This window comes from Anopheles funestus, unplaced genomic scaffold (assembly GCF_943734845.2).
Source record: "Anopheles funestus unplaced genomic scaffold, idAnoFuneDA-416_04 scaffold_10_ctg1, whole genome shotgun sequence".
Classification (NCBI taxonomy): Eukaryota; Metazoa; Arthropoda; class Insecta; order Diptera; family Culicidae; genus Anopheles; species Anopheles funestus.
In genome coordinates, this window is record NW_026045351.1 from 396,686 (window position 1) to 415,949 (window position 19,264).

Consider the following 19,264-nt stretch of genomic DNA (forward strand, 5'->3'; position numbering starts at 1 on the left):
TTTCTCGTGAGAGCGTGAGAGAATCTTTTTTCCCCATACAACTTCCTTGGAGCTTTTGCTAAAATGATTGAGAACATTGGACAAATAAATGAAGAAAAGTGAATGCGCTTTTGCACGCTGCGACCACCGCGTACGCTGCGGACGCGTTGCTTTCCACATGGACTCATTCACCGGCATTAAACATTCACCCGCAAGGATCGTGCAAGCGCCCGTACACTGCGAGGGCTAGCGTTGCTTTCCACATGGACGCCGTGAGGATTCCACATGGATTCCACATGGACTTTAAAGCTTCCACATTCCATAAGCCAAGACACATTAGCCAAGACACCTTAGCCAAGACACATTAGCCAAGACACCTTAGCCAAGACAGCTCAGCCAAGACACATTAGCCAAGACACATTAGCCAAGACACATTAGCCAAGACACATTAGCCAAGACACCTTAGCCAAGACACCTTAGCCAAGACACATTCGCCGAGACACATTAGCCAAGACACCTTAGCCAAGACACATTAGCCAAGACACCTTAGCCAAGACACCTTAGCCAAGACACCTTAGCCAAGACACCTTAGCCAAGACACATTAGCCAAGACACATTAGCCAAGACACCTTAGCCAAGACACATTAGCCAAGACACATTAGCCAAGACACATTAGCCAAGACACATTAGCCAAAACACCTTAGCCAAGACACATTAGCCAAGACACATTAGCCAAGACACATTAGCCAAGACACATTAGCCAAGACACATTAGCCAAGACACCTTAGCCAAGACACATTAGCCAAGACACATAAGCCAAGACACATTAGCCAAGACACCTTAGCCAAGACACATTAGCCAAGGCACATTAGCCAAGACACATTAGCCAAGACACATTAGCCAAGACACCTTAGCCAAGACACCTTAGCCAAGACACATTAGCCGAGACACATTAGCCAAGACACCTTAGCCAAGACACATTAGCCAAGACACCTTAGCCAAGACACCTTAGCCAAGACACATTAGCCAAGACACATTAGCCAAGACACATTAGCCAAGACACCTTAGCCAAGACACATTAGTCAAGACATATTAGCCAAGACACATTAGCCAAGACACCTTAGCCAAGACACATTAGCCAAGACACATTAGCCAAGACACATTAGCCAAGACACCTCAGCCAAGACACATTAGCCAAGACACCTTAGCCAAGACACCTTAGCCAAGACACATTAGCCAAGACACATTAGCCAAGACACATTAGCCAAGACACATTAGCCAAGACACCTTAGCCAAGACACCTTAGCCAACACACATTAGCCAAGACACATTAGCCAAGACACATTAGCCAAGACACATAAGCCAAGACACATTAGCCAAGACACCTTAGCCAAGACACATTAGCCAAGGCACATTAGCCAAGACACATTAGCCAAGACACATTAGCCAAGACACCTTAGCCAAGACACCTTAGCCAAGACACATTAGCCGAGACACATTAGCCAAGACACCTTAGCCAAGACACATTAGCCAAGACACCTTAGCCAAGACACATAAGCCAAGACACATTAGCCAAGACACATTAGCCAAGACACATTAGCCAAGACACCTTAGCCAAGACACATTAGTCAAGACACATTAGCCAAGACACATTAGCCAAGACACCTTAGCCAAGACACATTAGCCAAGGCACATTAGCCAAGACACATTAGCCAAGACACCTTAGCCAAGACACATTAGCCAAGACACATTAGCCAAGACACCTTAGCCAAGACACCTTAGCCAAGACACCTTAGCCAAGACACATTAGCCAAGACACATTAGCCAAGACACCTTAGCCAAGACACATTAGCCAAGACACCTTAGCCAAGACACATTAGCCAAGACACATTAGCCAAGACACATTAGCCAAGACACATTAGCCAAGACACCTTAGCCAAGACACCTTAGCCAAGACACCTTAGCCAAGACACATTAGCCAAGACACATTAGCCAAGACACCTTAGCCAAGACACATTAGCCAAGACACATTAGCCAAGACACCTTAGCCAAGACACATTAGCCAAGGCACATTAGCCAAGACACATTAGCCAAGACACCTTAGCCAAGACACATTAGCCAAGACACATTAGCCAAGACACCTTAGCCAAGACACCTTAGCCAAGACACCTTAGCCAAGACACATTAGCCGAGACACATTAGCCAAGACACCTTAGCCAAGACACATTAGCCAAGACACATTAGCCAAGACACATTAGCCAAGACACATTAGCCAAGAAACATTAGCCGAGACACCTTAGCCAAGACACCTTAGCCAAGACACATTAGCCAAGACACATTAGCCAAGACACCTTAGCCAAGACACATTAGCCAAGACACATTAGCCAAGACACCTTAGCCAAGACACCTTAGCCAAGGCACATTAGCCAAGACACATTAGCCAAGACACCTTAGCCAAGACACATTAGCCAAGACACATTAGCCAAGACACCTTAGCCAAGACACCTTAGCCGAGACACCTTAGCCAAGACACATTAGCCGAGACACATTAGCCAAGACACCTTAGCCAAGACACATTAGCCAAGACACCTTAGCCAAGACACATTAGCCAAGACACATTAGCCAAGACACATTAGCCAAGACACCTTAGCCAAGACACCTTAGCCAAGACACATTAGTCAAGACACCTTAGCCAAGACACCTTAGCCAAGACACATTAGCCAAGAAACATTAGCCGAGACACCTTAGCCAAGACACCTTAGCCAAGACACATTAGCCAAGACACATTAGCCAAGACACCTTAGCCAAGACACATTAGCCAAGACACATTAGCCAAGACACATTAGCCAAGACACATTAGCCAAAACACCTTAGCCAAGACACATTAGCCAAGACACATTAGCCAAGACACATTAGCCAAGACACATTAGCCAAGACACATTAGCCAAGACACCTTAGCCAAGACAAATTAGCCAAGACACATTAGCCAAGACACATTAGCCAAGACACCTTAGCCAAGACACATTAGCCAAGACACATTAGCCAAGACACATTAGCCAAGACACATTAGCCAAGACACATCCCAGTCATGCAAAAGCGAGTTCATGCGGTCGAGTTTCTTTTGTTCTCATGGTCCCTAACGGGTCTGTTCGAAATCCACCGCGGAGTCCCGGAGGAAGACATTTAGCGACCACACGCACACACTGAAACCGGGTTGGTATATAAAGCCCCACGTAGCCACGCCCGCTTCAGTCGCCCGCGAGCGTTCGTAGCGTGTGGACTTACGCCGGATTTTAGCAAAAAAATGAATGAATTTCAGAAAATAAAAACGCCAGGGGGGTTCCTCAAATTCACTTTCTCGTGAGAGCGTGAGAGAATCTTTTTTCCCCATACAACTTCCTTGGAGCTTTTGCTGAAATGATTGAGAACATTGGACAAATAAATGAAGAAAAGTGAATGCGCTTTTGCACGCTGCGACCACCGCGTACGCTGCGGACGCGTTGCTTTCCACATGGACTCATTCACCGGCATTAAACATTCACCCGCAAGGATCGTGCAAGCGCCCGTACACTGCGAGGGCTAGCGTTGCTTTCCACATGGACGCCGTGAGGATTCCACATGGATTCCACATGGACTTTAAAGCTTCCACATTCCATAAGCCAAGACACATTAGCCAAGACACCTTAGCCAAGACACATTAGCCAAGACACCTTAGCCAAGACAGCTCAGCCAAGACACATTAGCCAAGACACATTAGCCAAGACACATTAGCCAAGACACATTAGCCAAGACACCTTAGCCAAGACACCTTAGCCAAGACACATTCGCCGAGACACATTAGCCAAGACACCTTAGCCAAGACACATTAGCCAAGACACCTTAGCCAAGACACATTAGCCAAGACACCTTAGCCAAGACACCTTAGCCAAGACACCTTAGCCAAGACACATTAGCCAAGACACCTTAGCCAAGACACATTAGCCAAGACACATTAGCCAAGACACCTTAGCCAAGACACCTTAGCCAAGACACCTTAGCCAAGAGACCTTAGCCAAGACACCTTAGCCAAGACACATTAGCCAAGGCACATTAGCCAAGACACATAAGCCAAGACACATTAGCCGAGACACATTAGCCAAGACACATAAGCCAAGACACATTAGCCAAGACACATTAGCCGAGACACATTAGTCAAGACACCTTAGCCAAGACACCTTAGCCAAGACACATTAGCCAAAACACATTAGCCAAGACACCTTAGCCAAGACACATTAGCCAAGACACATTAGCCAAGACACCTTAGCCAAGACACCTTAGCCAAGACACCTTAGCCAAGACACATTAGCCAAGACACATTAGCCAAGACACCTTAGCCAAGACACATTAGCCAAGACACATTAGCCAAGACACCTTAGCCAAGACACCTTAGCCAAGACACCTTAGCCAAGACACCTTAGCCAAGACACATTAGCCAAGACACCTTAGCCAAGACACATTAGCCAAGACACCTTAGCCAAGACACATTACCCAAGACACATTAGCCAAGACACCTTAGCCAAGACACCTTAGCCAAGACACATTAGCCAAGACACATTAGCCAAGACACATTAGCCAAGACACCTTAGCCAAGACACATTAGCCAAGACACATTAGCCAAGACACCTTAGCCAAGACACCTTAGCCAAGACACCTTAGCCAAGACACCTTAGCCAAGACACATTAGCCAAGACACCTTAGCCGAGACACATTAGCCAAGACACCTTAGCCGAGACACATTAGCCAAGACACCTTAGCCAAGACACCTTAGCCGAGACACATTTGCCGAGACACATTAGCCAAGACACATAAGCCAAGACACCTTAGCCAAGACACATTAGCCAAGACACATGAGCTAATTCACATTAGCTAATTCACATTAGCCGAGACACATTAGCCAAGACACCTTAGCCAAGACACATTAGCCAAGACACATTAGCCAAGACACATTAGCGAAGACACCTTAGCCAAGACACATTAGCCAAGACACATTAGCCAAGACACCTTAGCCAAGACACCTTAGCCAAGACACCTTAGCCAAGACACCTTAGCCAAGACACATTAGCCAAGACACATAAGCCAAGACACATTAGCCGAGACACATTAGCCAAGACACATTAGCCAAGACACATTAGCCAAGACACATTAGCCGAGACACATTAGTCAAGACACCTTAGCCAAGACACCTTAGCCAAGACACATTAGCCAAAACACATTAGCCAAGACACCTTAGCCAAGACACATTAGCCAAGACACATTAGCCAAGACACCTTAGCCTAGACACCTTAGCCAAGACACATCAGCCAAGACACATTAGCCAAGACACCTTAGCCAAGACACCTTAGCCAAGACACATTAGCCAAGACACATTAGCCACGACACCTTAGCCTAGACACATTAGCCAAGACACATTAGCCAGGACACATTAGCCGAGACACATTAGTCAAGACACCTTAGCCAAGACACCTTAGCCAAGACTTTTTAGCCAAGACACATTAGCCAAGACACCTTAGCCAAGACACCTTAGCCAAGACACCTTAGCCGAGACACATTAGCCAAGACACCTTAGCCAAGACACCTTAGCCAAGACACCTTAGCCAAGACACATAAGCCAAGACACCTTAGCCAAGACACCTTAGCCAAGACACATTAGCCAAGACACCTTAGCCAAGACACATTAGCCAAGACACCTTAGCCAAGACACCTTAGCCAAGACACATTAGCCACGACACCTTAGCCTAGACACATTAGCCAAGTCACATTAGCCAAGACACATTAGCCGAGACACATTAGTCAAGACACCTTAGCCAAGACACCTTAGCCAAGACTTTTTAGCCAAGACACATTAGCCAAGACACCTTAGCCAAGACACATTAGCCGAGACACCTTAGCCAAGACACATAAGCCAAGACACCTTAGCCAAGACACATTAGCCAAGACACATTAGCCAAGACACATTAGCCGAGACACATTAGTCAAGACACCTTAGCCAAGACACCTTAGCCAAGACACATTAGCCAAGACACCTTAGCCAAGACACATTAGCCAAGACACATTAGCCAAGATACATTAGCCGAGACACATTAGCCAAGACACCTTAGCCAAGACAGCTTAGCCAAGACACATTAGCCAAGACACATTAGCCAAGACACATTAGCCAAGACACATTAGCCGAGACACATTAGTCAAGACACCTTAGCCAAGACACCTTAGCCAAGACACATTAGCCAAGACACCTTAGCCAAGACACATTAGCCAAGACACATTAGCGAAGACACATTAGCCGAGACACATTAGCCAAGACACATTAGCCAAGACACCTTAGCCAAGACACCTTAGCCAAGACACCTTAGCCAAGACACATTAGCCGAGACACATTAGCCAAGACACCTTAGCCAAGACACCTTAGCCAAGACACATTAGCCAAGACACCTTAGCCAAGACACATTAGGCAAGACACATTAGCCAAGACACCTTAGCCAAGACACCTTAGCCAAGACACATTAGCCAAGACACATTAGCCAAGACACATTAGCCAAGACACATTAGCCGAGACACCTTAGCCAAGACACCTTAGCCAAGACAGATTAGCCAAGACACATTAGCCAAAACACATTAGCCGGGACATATTAGCCAAGACACCTTAGCCAAGACACCTTAGCCAAGACACCTTAGCCAAGACACCTTAGCCAAGCATCTTAGCCAAGACACCTTAGCCAAAACACATTAGTCAAGACACCTCAGCCAAGACACCTTAGCCAAGACACATTAGCCAAGACACATTAGCCAAGACACATTAGCCGAGACACATTAGTCAAGACACCTTAGCCAAGACACCTTAGCCAAGACACATTAGCCAAGACACCTTAGCCAAGACACATTAGCCAAGACACATTAGCCAAGATACATTAGCCGAGACACATTAGCCAAGACACCTTAGCCAAGACAGCTTAGCCAAGACACATTAGCCAAGACACATTAGCCAAGACACATTAGCCAAGACACATTAGCCGAGACACATTAGTCAAGACACCTTAGCCAAGACACCTTAGCCAAGACACATTAGCCAAGACACCTTAGCCAAGACACCTTAGCCAAGACACATTAGCCAAGACACATTAGCCGAGACACATTAGCCAAGACACATTAGCCAAGACACCTTAGCCAAGACACCTTAGCCAAGACACCTTAGCCAAGACACATTAGCCGAGACACATTAGCCAAGACACCTTAGCCAAGACACCTTAGCCAAGACACATTAGCCAAGACACCTTAGCCAAGACACATTAGGCAAGACACATTAGCCAAGACACCTTAGCCAAGACACCTTAGCCAAGACACATTAGCCAAGACACATTAGCCAAGACACATTAGCCAAGACACATTAGCCGAGACACATTAGCCAAGACACCTTAGCCAAGTCACATTAGCCAAGACACATAAGCCACGACACCTTAGCCTAGACACCTTAGCCAAGACACATTAGCCAAGACACATTAGCCGAGACACATTAGTCAAGACACCTTAGCCAAGACACCTTAGCCAAGACACATTAGCCAAGACACCTTAGCCAAGACACCTTAGCCTAGACACCTTAGCCAAGACACATTAGCCAAGACACATTAGCCGAGACACATTAGTCAAGACACCTTAGCCAAGACACCTTAGCCAAGACACATTAGCCAAGACACATTAGCCGAGACACATTAGTCAAGACACCTTAGCCAAGACACCTTAGCCAAGACACATTAGCCAAGACAGATTAGCCAAGACACATTAGCCAAAACACATTAGCCGGGACATATTAGCCAAGACACCTTAGCCAAGACACCTTAGCCAAGACACCTTAGCCAAGCATCTTAGCCAAGACACCTTAGCCAAAACACATTAGTCAAGACACCTCAGCCAAGACACCTTAGCCAAGACACATTAGCCAAGACACATTAGCCAAGACACATTAGCCAAGACACCTTAGCCAAGACACCTTAGCCAAGACACATTAGCCAAGACACATTAGCCACGACACCTTAGCCTAGACACATTAGCCAAGACACATTAGCCAAGACACATTAGCCGAGACACATTAGTCAAGACACCTTAGCCAAGACACCTTAGCCAAGACTTTTTAGCCAAGACACATTAGCCAAGACACCTTAGCCAAGACACCTTAGCCAAGACACATTAGCCAAGACACCTTAGCCAAGACACATTAGCCAAGACACCTTAGCCAAGACACCTTAGCCAAGACACTTTAGCCAAGACACATTAGCCGAGACACCTTAGCCTAGACACATTAGCCAAGACACCTTAGCCAAGACACATTAGCCGAGACACATTAGTCAAGACACCTTAGCCAAGACTATTTAGCCAAGACACATTAGCCAAGACACCTTAGCCAAGACACCTTAGCCAAGACACCTTAGCCGAGACACATTAGCCAAGACACCTTAGCCAAGACACCTTAGCCAAGACACATAAGCCAAGACACCTTAGCCAAGACACCTTAGCCAAGACACATTAGCCAAGACACATTAGCCAAGACACATTAGCCGAGACACATTAGTCAAGACACCTTAGCCAAGACACCTTAGCCAAGACACATTAGCCAAGACACCTTAGCCAAGACACATTAGCCAAGACACATTAGCCAAGATACATTAGCCGAGACACATTAGCCAAGACACCTTAGCCAAGACAGCTTAGCCAAGACACATTAGCCAAGACACATTAGCCAAGACACATTAGCCAAGACACATTAGCCGAGACACATTAGTCAAGACACCTTAGCCAAGACACCTTAGCCAAGACACATTAGCCAAGACACCTTAGCCAAGACACATTAGCCAAGACACATTAGCCAAGACACATTAGCCGAGACACATTAGCCAAGACACATTAGCCAAGACACCTTAGCCAAGACACCTTAGCCAAGACACCTTAGCCAAGACACATTAGCCGAGACACATTAGCCAAGACACCTTAGCCAAGACACCTTAGCCAAGACACATTAGCCAAGACACCTTAGCCAAGACACATTAGGCAAGACACATTAGCCAAGACACCTTAGCCAAGACACCTTAGCCAAGACACATTAGCCAAGACACATTAGCCAAGACACATTAGCCAAGACACATTAGCCGAGACACATTAGCCAAGACACATTAGCCAAGTCACATTAGCCAAGACACATAAGCCACGACACCTTAGCCTAGACACCTTAGCCAAGACACATTAGCCAAGACACATTAGCCGAGACACATTAGTCAAGACACCTTAGCCAAGACACCTTAGCCAAGACACATTAGCCAAGACACCTTAGCCAAGACACCTTAGCCAAGACACCTTAGCCGAAACACATTAGCCAAGACACCTTAGCCAAGACACCTTAGCCAAGACACCTTAGCCAAGACACATTAGCCAAGACACATTAGCCGAGACACCTTAGCCAAGACACCTTAGCCGAAACACATTAGCCAAGACACATTAGCCAAGACACCTTAGCCAAGACACCTTAGCCAAGACACATTAGCCAAGACACATTAGCCAAGACACCTTAGCCAAGACACCTTAGCCAAGACACCTTAGCCAAGACACATTAGCCAAGACACATTAGCCAAGTCACATTAGCCAAGACACATAAGCCACGACACCTTAGCCTAGACACCTTAGCCAAGACACATTAGCCAAGACACATTAGCCAAGACACCTTAGCCAAGTCACATTAGCCAAGACACATAAGCCACGATACCTTAGCCTAGACACATTAGCCAAGACACATTAGCCAAGTAACATTAGCCGAGACACATTAGTCAAGACACCTTAGCCAAGACACATTAGCCAAGACACATTAGCCAAGACACCTTAGCCAAGACACATTAGCCAAGACACCTTAGCCAAGACACCTTAGCCAAGACACATTAGCCAAGACACCTTAGCCAAGACACCTTAGCCAAGACACATTAGCCAAGACACATTAGCCAAGACACCTTAGCCAAGACACCTTAGCCAAGACACCTTAGCCAAGACACATTAGCCAAGACACATTAGCCGAGACACATTAGTAAAGACACCTTAGCCAAGACACCTTAGCCAAGACACATTAGCCAAGACACATTAGCCAAGACACCTTAGCCAAGACACCTTAGCCAAGACACCTTAGCCAAGACACCTAAGCCAAGACACTTTAGCCAAGACACCTTAGCCGAGACACCTTAGCCAAGACACTTTAGCCAAGACACATTAGCCAAGACACCTTAGCCAAGACACCTTAGCCGAGACACATTAGCCAAGACACCTTAGCCAAGACACCTTAGCCAAGACACTTTAGCCAAGACACATTAGCCAAGACACATTAGCCAAGACACCTTAGAAAAGACACCTTAGCCAAGACACCTTAGCCAAGACACCTTAGCCAAGACACCTTAGCCAAGACACCTTAGCCAAGACACATTAGCCAAGACACCTTAGCCAAGACACCTTAGCCAAGACACTTTAGCCGAGACACATTAGCCAAGACACATTAGCCAAGACACATTAGCCAAGACACATTAGCCAAGACACCTTAGCCAAGACACCTTAGCCAAGACACCTTAGCCAAGACACATTAGCCAAGACACCTTAGCCGAGACACATTAGTAAAGACACCTTAGCCAAGACACCTTAGCCAAGACACATTAGCCAAGACACATTAGCCAAGACACCTTAGCCAAGACACCTTAGCCAAGACACCTTAGCCAAGACACATTAGCCAAGACACATTAGCCGAGACACATTAGTAAAGACACCTTAGCCAAGACACCTTAGCCAAGACACATTAGCCAAGACACATTAGCCAAGACACCTTAGCCAAGACACCTTAGCCAAGACACCTTAGCCAAGACACCTAAGCCAAGACACTTTAGCCAAGACACCTTAGCCGAGACACCTTAGCCAAGACACTTTAGCCAAGACACATTAGCCAAGACACCTTAGCCAAGACACCTTAGCCGAGACACATTAGCCAAGACACCTTAGCCAAGACACCTTAGCCAAGACACTTTAGCCAAGACACATTAGCCAAGACACATTAGCCAAGACACCTTAGAAAATACACCTTAGCCAAGACACCTTAGCCAAGACACCTTAGCCAAGACACCTTAGCCAAGACACCTTAGCCAAGACACATTAGCCAAGACACCTTAGCCAAGACACCTTAGCCAAGACACCTTAGCCAAGACACCTTAGCCGAGACACATTAGCCAAGACACATTAGCCAAGACACATTAGCCAAGACACCTTAGCCAAGACACCTTAGCCAAGACACATTAGCCAAGACACCTTAGCCAAGACACCTTAGCCAAGACACCTTAGCCAAGACACTTTAGCCGAGACACATTAGCCAAGACACCTTAGCCAAGACACCTTAGCCAAGACACCTTAGCCAAGACACCTTAGCCAAGACACCTTAGCCAAGACACTTTAGCCAAGACACATTAGCCAAGACACATTAGCCAAGACACCTTAGAAAAGACACCTTAGCCAAGACACCTTAGCCAAGACACCTTAGCCAAGACACCTTAGCCAAGACACCTTAGCCAAGACACATTAGCCAAGTCACATTAGCCAAGACACATAAGCCACGACACCTTAGCCAAAACACATTAGCCAAGACACATTAGCTAAGACACCTTAGCCAAGACACATTAGCCAAGACACCTTAGCCAAGACACCTTAGCCAAGACACCTTAGCCAAGACACCTTAGCCAAGACACCTTAGCCAAGACACTTTAGCCGAGACACATTAGCCAAGACACATTAGCCAAGACACATTAGCCAAGACACATTAGCCAAGACACCTTAGCCAAGACACCTTAGCCAAGACACCTTAGCCAAGACACATTAGCCAAGACACATTAGCCGAGACACATTAGTAAAGACACCTTAGCCAAGACACCTTAGCCAAGACACATTAGCCAAGACACATTAGCCAAGACACCTTAGCCAAGACACCTTAGCCAAGACACCTTAGCCAAGACACCTTAGCCAAGACACCTTAGCCAAGACACTTTAGCCGAGACACATTAGCCAAGACACATTAGCCAAGACACATTAGCCAAGACACTTTAGCCAAGACACCTTAGCCAAGACACCTTAGCCAAGACACCTTAGCCAAGACACATTAGCCAAGACACCTTAGCCAAGACACCTTAGCCAAAACACATTAGCCAAGACACCTTAGCTAAGACACCTTAGCCAAGACACATTAGCCAAGACACCTTAGCCAAGACACCTTAGCCAAGACACCTTAGCCAAGACACCTTAGCCAAGACACCTTAGCCAAGACACTTTAGCCGAGACACATTAGCCAAGACACATTAGCCAAGACACATTAGCCAAGACACCTTAGCCAAGACACCTTAGCCAAGACACCTTAGCCAAGACACATTAGCCAAGACACATTAGCCGAGACACATTAGTAAAGACACCTTAGCCAAGACACCTTAGCCAAGACACATTAGCCAAGACACATTAGCCAAGACACCTTAGCCAAGACACCTTAGCCAAGACACCTTAGCCAAGACACCTTAGCGAAGACACCTTAGCCAAGACACTTTAGCCGAGACACATTAGCCAAGACACATTAGCCAAGACACATTAGCCAAGACACCTTAGCCAAGACACCTTAGCCAAGACACCTTAGCCAAGACACCTTAGCCAAGACACATTAGCCAAGACACCTTAGCCAAGACACCTTAGCCAAGACACTTTAGCCGAGACACATTAGCCAAGACACCTTAGCCAAGACACCTTAGCCAAGACACCTTAGCCAAGACACCTTAGCCAAGACACCTTAGCCAAGACACTTTAGCCGAGACACATTAGCCAAGACACATTAGCCAAGACACATTAGCCAAGACACCTTAGCCAAGACACCTTAGCCAAGACACCTTAGCCAAGACACCTTAGCCAAGACACATTAGCCAAGACACCTTAGCCAAGACACCTTAGCCAAGACACTTTAGCCGAGACACATTAGCCAAGACACCTTAGCCAAGACACCTTAGCCAAGACACCTTAGCAAAGACACCTTAGCCAAGACACCTTAGCCAAGACACTTTAGCCAAGACACATTAGCCAAGACACATTAGCCAAGACACCTTAGAAAAGACACCTTAGCCAAGACACCTTAGCCAAGACACCTTAGCCAAGACACATTAGCCAAGACACCTTAGCCAAAACACAATAGCCAAGACACCTTAGCCAAAACACATTAGCCAAGACACCTTAGCTAAGACACCTTAGCCAAGACACATTAGCCAAGACACCTTAGCCAAGACACCTTAGCCAAGACACCTTAGCCAAGACACCTTAGCTAAGACACCTTAGCCAAGACACCTTAGCCAAGACACTTTAGTAAAGACACCTTAGCCAAGACACCTTAGCCAAGACACATTAGCCAAGACACATTAGCCAAGACACCTTAGCCAAGACACCTTAGCCAAGACACCTTAGCCAAGACACCTAAGCCAAGACACTTTAGCCAAGACACCTTAGCCAAGACACATTAGCCAAGACACCTTAGCCAAAACACATTAGCCAAGACACCTTAGCCAAAACACATTAGCCAAGACACCTTAGCTAAGACACCTTAGCCAAGACACATTAGCCAAGACACCTTAGCCAAGACACCTTAGCCAAGACACCTTAGCCAAGACACCTTAGCCAAGACACCTTAGCCAAGACACTTTAGCCGAGACACATTAGCCAAGACACATTAGCCAAGACACATTAGCCAAGACACATTAGCCAAGACACCTTAGCCAAGACACCTTAGCCAAGACACCTTAGCCAAGACACATTAGCCAAGACACATTAGCCGAGACACATTAGTAAAGACACCTTAGCCAAGACACCTTAGCCAAGACACATTAGCCAAGACACATTAGCCAAGACACCTTAGCCAAGACACCTTAGCCAAGACACCTTAGCCAAGACACCTTAGCCAAGACACTTTAGCCGAGACACATTAGCCAAGACACATTAGCCAAGACACATTAGCCAAGACACTTTAGCCAAGACACCTTAGCCAAGACACCTTAGCCAAGACACCTTAGCCAAGACACATTAGCCAAGACACCTTAGCCAAGACACCTTAGCCAAAACACATTAGCCAAGACACCTTAGCTAAGACACCTTAGCTAAGACACATTAGCCAAGACACCTTAGCCAAGACACCTTAGCCAAGACACCTTAGCCAAGACACCTTAGCCAAGACACCTTAGCCAAGACACTTTAGCCGAGACACATTAGCCAAGACACATTAGCCAAGACACATTAGCCAAGACACCTTAGCCAAGACACCTTAGCCAAGACACCTTAGCCAAGACACATTAGCCAAGACACATTAGCCGAGACACATTAGTAAAGACACCTTAGCCAAGACACCTTAGCCAAGACACATTAGCCAAGACACATTAGCCAAGACACCTTAGCCAAGACACCTTAGCCAAGACACCTTAGCCAAGACACCTTAGCCAAGACACCTTAGCCAAGACACTTTAGCCGAGACACATTAGCCAAGACACATTAGCCAAGACACATTAGCCAAGACACCTTAGCCAAGACACCTTAGCCAAGACACCTTAGCCAAGACACCTTAGCCAAGACACATTAGCCAAGACACCTTAGCCAAGACACCTTAGCCAAGACACTTTAGCCGAGACACATTAGCCAAGACACCTTAGCCAAGACACCTTAGCCAAGACACCTTAGCCAAGACACCTTAGCCAAGACACCTTAGCCAAGACACTTTAGCCGAGACACATTAGCCAAGACACATTAGCCAAGACACATTAGCCAAGACACCTTAGCCAAGACACCTTAGCCAAGACACCTTAGCCAAGACACCTTAGCCAAGACACATTAGCCAAGACACCTTAGCCAAGACACCTTAGCCAAGACACTTTAGCCGAGACACATTAGCCAAGACACCTTAGCCAAGACACCTTAGCCAAGACACCTTAGCCAAGACACCTTAGCCAAGACACCTTAGCCAAGACACTTTAGCCAAGACACATTAGCCAAGACACATTAGCCAAGACACCTTAGAAAAGACACCTTAGCCAAGACACCTTAGCCAAGACACCTTAGCCAAGACACATTAGCCAAGACACCTTAGCCAAAACACAATAGCCAAGACACCTTAGCCAAAACACATTAGCCAAGACACCTTAGCTAAGACACCTTAGCCAAGACACATTAGCCAAGACACCTTAGCCAAGACACCTTAGCCAAGACACCTTAGCCAAGACACCTTAGCTAAGACACCTTAGCCAAGACACCTTAGCCAAGACACTTTAGCCGAGACACATTAGCCAAGACACATTAGCCAAGACACATTAGCCAAGACACATTAGCCAAGACACCTTAGCCAAGACACCTTAGCCAAGACACCTTAGCCAAGACACATTAGCCAAGACACATTAGCCGAGACACATTAGTAAAGACACCTTAGCCAAGACACCTTAGCCAAGACACATTAGCCAAGACACATTAGCCAAGACACCTTAGCCAAGACACCTTAGCCAAGACACCTTAGCCAAGACACATTAGCCAAGACACATTAGCCGAGACACATTAGTAAAGACACCTTAGCCAAGACACCTTAGCCAAGACACATTAGCCAAGACACATTAGCCAAGACACCTTAGCCAAGACACCTTAGCCAAGACACCTTAGCCAAGACACCTTAGCCGAGACACATTAGCCAAGACACCTTAGCCAAGACACCTTAGCCAAGACACTTTAGCCAAGACACATTAGCCAAGACACCTTAGCCAAGACACCTTAGCCGAGACACATTAGCCAAGACACCTTAGCCAAGACACCTTAGCCAAGACACCTTAGCCAAGACACCTTAGCCAAGACACATTAGCCAAGACACCTTAGCCAAGACACCTTAGCCAAGACACCTTAGCCAAGACACCTTAGCCGAGACACATTAGCCAAGACACATTAGCCAAGACACATTAGCCAAGACACCTTAGCCAAGACACCTTAGCCAAGACACATTAGCCAAGACACCTTAGCCAAGACACCTTAGCCAAGACACCTTAGCCAAGACACTTTAGCCGAGACACATTAGCCAAGACACCTTAGCCAAGACACCTTAGCCAAGACACCTTAGCCAAGACACCTTAGCCAAGACACCTTAGCCAAGACACTTTAGCCAAGACACATTAGCCAAGACACATTAGCCAAGACACCTTAGAAAAGACACCTTAGCCAAGACACCTTAGCCAAGACACCTTAGCCAAGACACCTTAGCCAAGACACCTTAGCCAAGACACATTAGCCAAGACACCTTAGCCAAAACACATTAGCCAAGACACCTTAGCCAAAACACATTAGCCAAGACACCTTAGCTAAGACACCTTAGCCAAGACACATTAGCCAAGACACCTTAGCCAAGACACCTTAGCCAAGACACCTTAGCCAAGACACCTTAGCCAAGACACCTTAGCCAAGACACTTTAGCCGAGACACATTAGCCAAGACACCTTAGCCAAGACACCTTAGCCAAGACACATTAGCCAAGACACCTTAGCCAAGACACATTAGCCAAGACACATAAGCCAAGACACATAAGCCAAAACACATTAGCCAAGACACCTTAGCCAAGACACATTAGCCAAGACACCTTAGCCAAGACACCTTAGCCAAGACACCTTAGCCAAGACACATAAGCCGAGACACATTAGCCAAGACACCTTAGCCAAGACACTATAGCCAAGACACCTTAGCCAAGACACATTAGCCAAGACACCTTAGCCAAGACACCTTAGCCAAGACACCTTAGCCAAGACACTTTAGCCAAGACACATTAGCCAAGACACATTAGCCAAGACACCTTAGAAAAGACACCTTAGCCAAGACACCTTAGCCAAGACACCTTAGCCAAGACACCTTAGCCAAGACACCTTAGCCAAGACACATTAGCCAAGACACCTTAGCCAAGACACATTAGCCGAGACACATTAGCCAAGACACCTTAGCCAAATCACCTTAGCCAAGACACATTAGCCAAGACACCTTAGCCAAGACACATTAGCCAAGACACATAAGCCAAGACACATAAGCCAAAACACATTAGCCAAGACACCTTAGCCAAGACACATTAGCCAAGACACCTTAGAAAAGACACCTTAGCCAAGACACCTTAGCCAAGACACTTTAGCCAAGACACATTAGCCAAAACACATTAGCCAAGACACCTTAGCCAAGACACCTTAGCCAAGACACATTAGCCAAGACACTTTAGCCAAGACACATTAGCCAAGACACCTTAGCCAAGACACCTTAGCCAAGACACATTAGCCAAGACACCTTAGCCAAGACACCTTAGCCAAGACACCTTTGCCAAGACACTTTAGCCAAGACACATTAGCCAAGACACATTAGCCAAGACACCTTAGAAAAGACACCTTAGCCAAGACACTTTAGCCAAGACACATTAGCCAAGACACATTAGCCAAGACACCTTAGCCAAGACACTTTAGCCAAGACACCTTAGCCAAGACACATTAGCCAAGACACCTTAGCCAAGACACCTTAGCCAAGACACCTTAGCCAAGACACTTTAGCCAAGACACATTAGCCAAGACACATTAGCCAAGACACCTTAGAAAAGACACCTTAGCCAAGACACCTTAGCCAAGACACCTTAGCCAAGACACCTTAGCCAAGACACATTAGCCAAGACACCTTAGCCAAGACACATTAGCCGAGACACATTAGTAAAGACACCTTAGCCAAGACACCTTAGCCAAGACACATTAGCCAAGACACCTTAGCCAAGACACATTAGCCAAGACACATTAGCCAAGACACCTTAGAAAAGACACCTTAGCCAAGACACCTTAGCCAAGACACCTTAGCCAAGACACCTTAGCCAAGACACCTTAGCCAAGACACATTAGCCAAGACACCTTAGCCAAAACACATTAGCCAAGACACCTTAGCCAAAACACATTAGCCAAGACACCTTAGCTAAGACACATTAGCCAAGACACATTAGCCAAGACACCTTAGCCAAGACACCTTAGCCAAGACACATTAGCCAAGACACATTAGCCAAGACACCTTAGCCAAGACACCTTAGCCAAGACACTTTAGCCGAGACACATTAGCCAAGACACCTTAGCCAAGACACCTTAGCCAAGACACCTTAGCCCAGACACCTTAGCCAAGACACCTTAGCCAAGACACTTTAGCCAAGACACATTAGCCAAGACACATTAGCCAAGACACCTTAGAAAAGACACCTTAGCCAAGACACCTTAGCCAAGACACCTTAGCCAAGACACCTTAGCCAAGACACCTTAGCCAAGACACATTAGCCAAGACACCTTAGCCAAAACACATTAGCCAAGACACCTTAGCCAAAACACATTAGCCAAGACACCTTAGCTAAGACACCTTAGCCAAGACACATTAGCCAAGACACCTTAGCCAAGACACATTAGCCAAGACACCTTAGCCAAGACACCTTAGCCAAGACACCTTAGCCAAGACACTTTAGCCGAGACACATTAGCCAAGACACCTTAGCCAAGACACCTTAGCCAAGACACATTAGCCAAGACACCTTAGCCAAGACACATTAGCCAAGACACATAAGCCAAGACACATAAGCCAAAACACATTAGCCAAGACACCTTAGCCAAGACACATTAGCCAAGACACCTTAGCCAAGACACCTTAGCCAAGACACCTTAGCCAAGACACATAAGCCGAGACACATTAGCCAAGACACCTTAGCCAAGACACCTTAGCCAAGACACCTTAGCCAAGACACCTTAGCCAAGACACATTAGCCAAGACACATTAGCCAAGACACTTTAGCCAAGACACATTAGCCAAGACACATTAGCCAAGACACCTTAGCCAAGACACTTTAGCCAAGACACCTTAGCCAAGACACATTAGCCAAGACACCTTAGCCAAGACACCTTAGCCAAGACACCTTAGCCAAGACACTTTAGCCAAGACACATTAGCCAAGACACATTAGCCAAGACACCTTAGAAAAGACACCTTAGCCAAGACACCTTAGCCAAGACACCTTAGCCAAGACACCTTAGCCAAGACACATTAGCCAAGACACCTTAGCCAAAACACATTAGCCAAGACACCTTAGCCAAAACACATTAGCCAAGACACCTTAGCTAAGACACCTTAGCCAAGACACATTAGCCAAGACACCTTAGCCAA

At 46.5% G+C, this 19,264-nt stretch overlaps 1 long non-coding RNA gene across 3 annotated transcripts in view; it reads right to left on the minus strand.

Moving 5' to 3' along the window:
- Positions 1–19,264, minus strand: part of LOC125774467 (uncharacterized) — a 134,652-nt gene that overhangs the window by 45,625 nt on the left and 69,763 nt on the right. The window contains exon 1 of one of the 3 annotated variants that reach the window (XR_007420929.1): positions 763–3,144. The exons of the other annotated variants lie outside the window; for them this stretch is intronic. This is a non-coding gene — a long non-coding RNA (uncharacterized LOC125774467). Of the gene's footprint in view, positions 1–762; positions 3,145–19,264 lie in introns of those variants that run through there. 3 annotated transcript variants of the gene reach the window in all.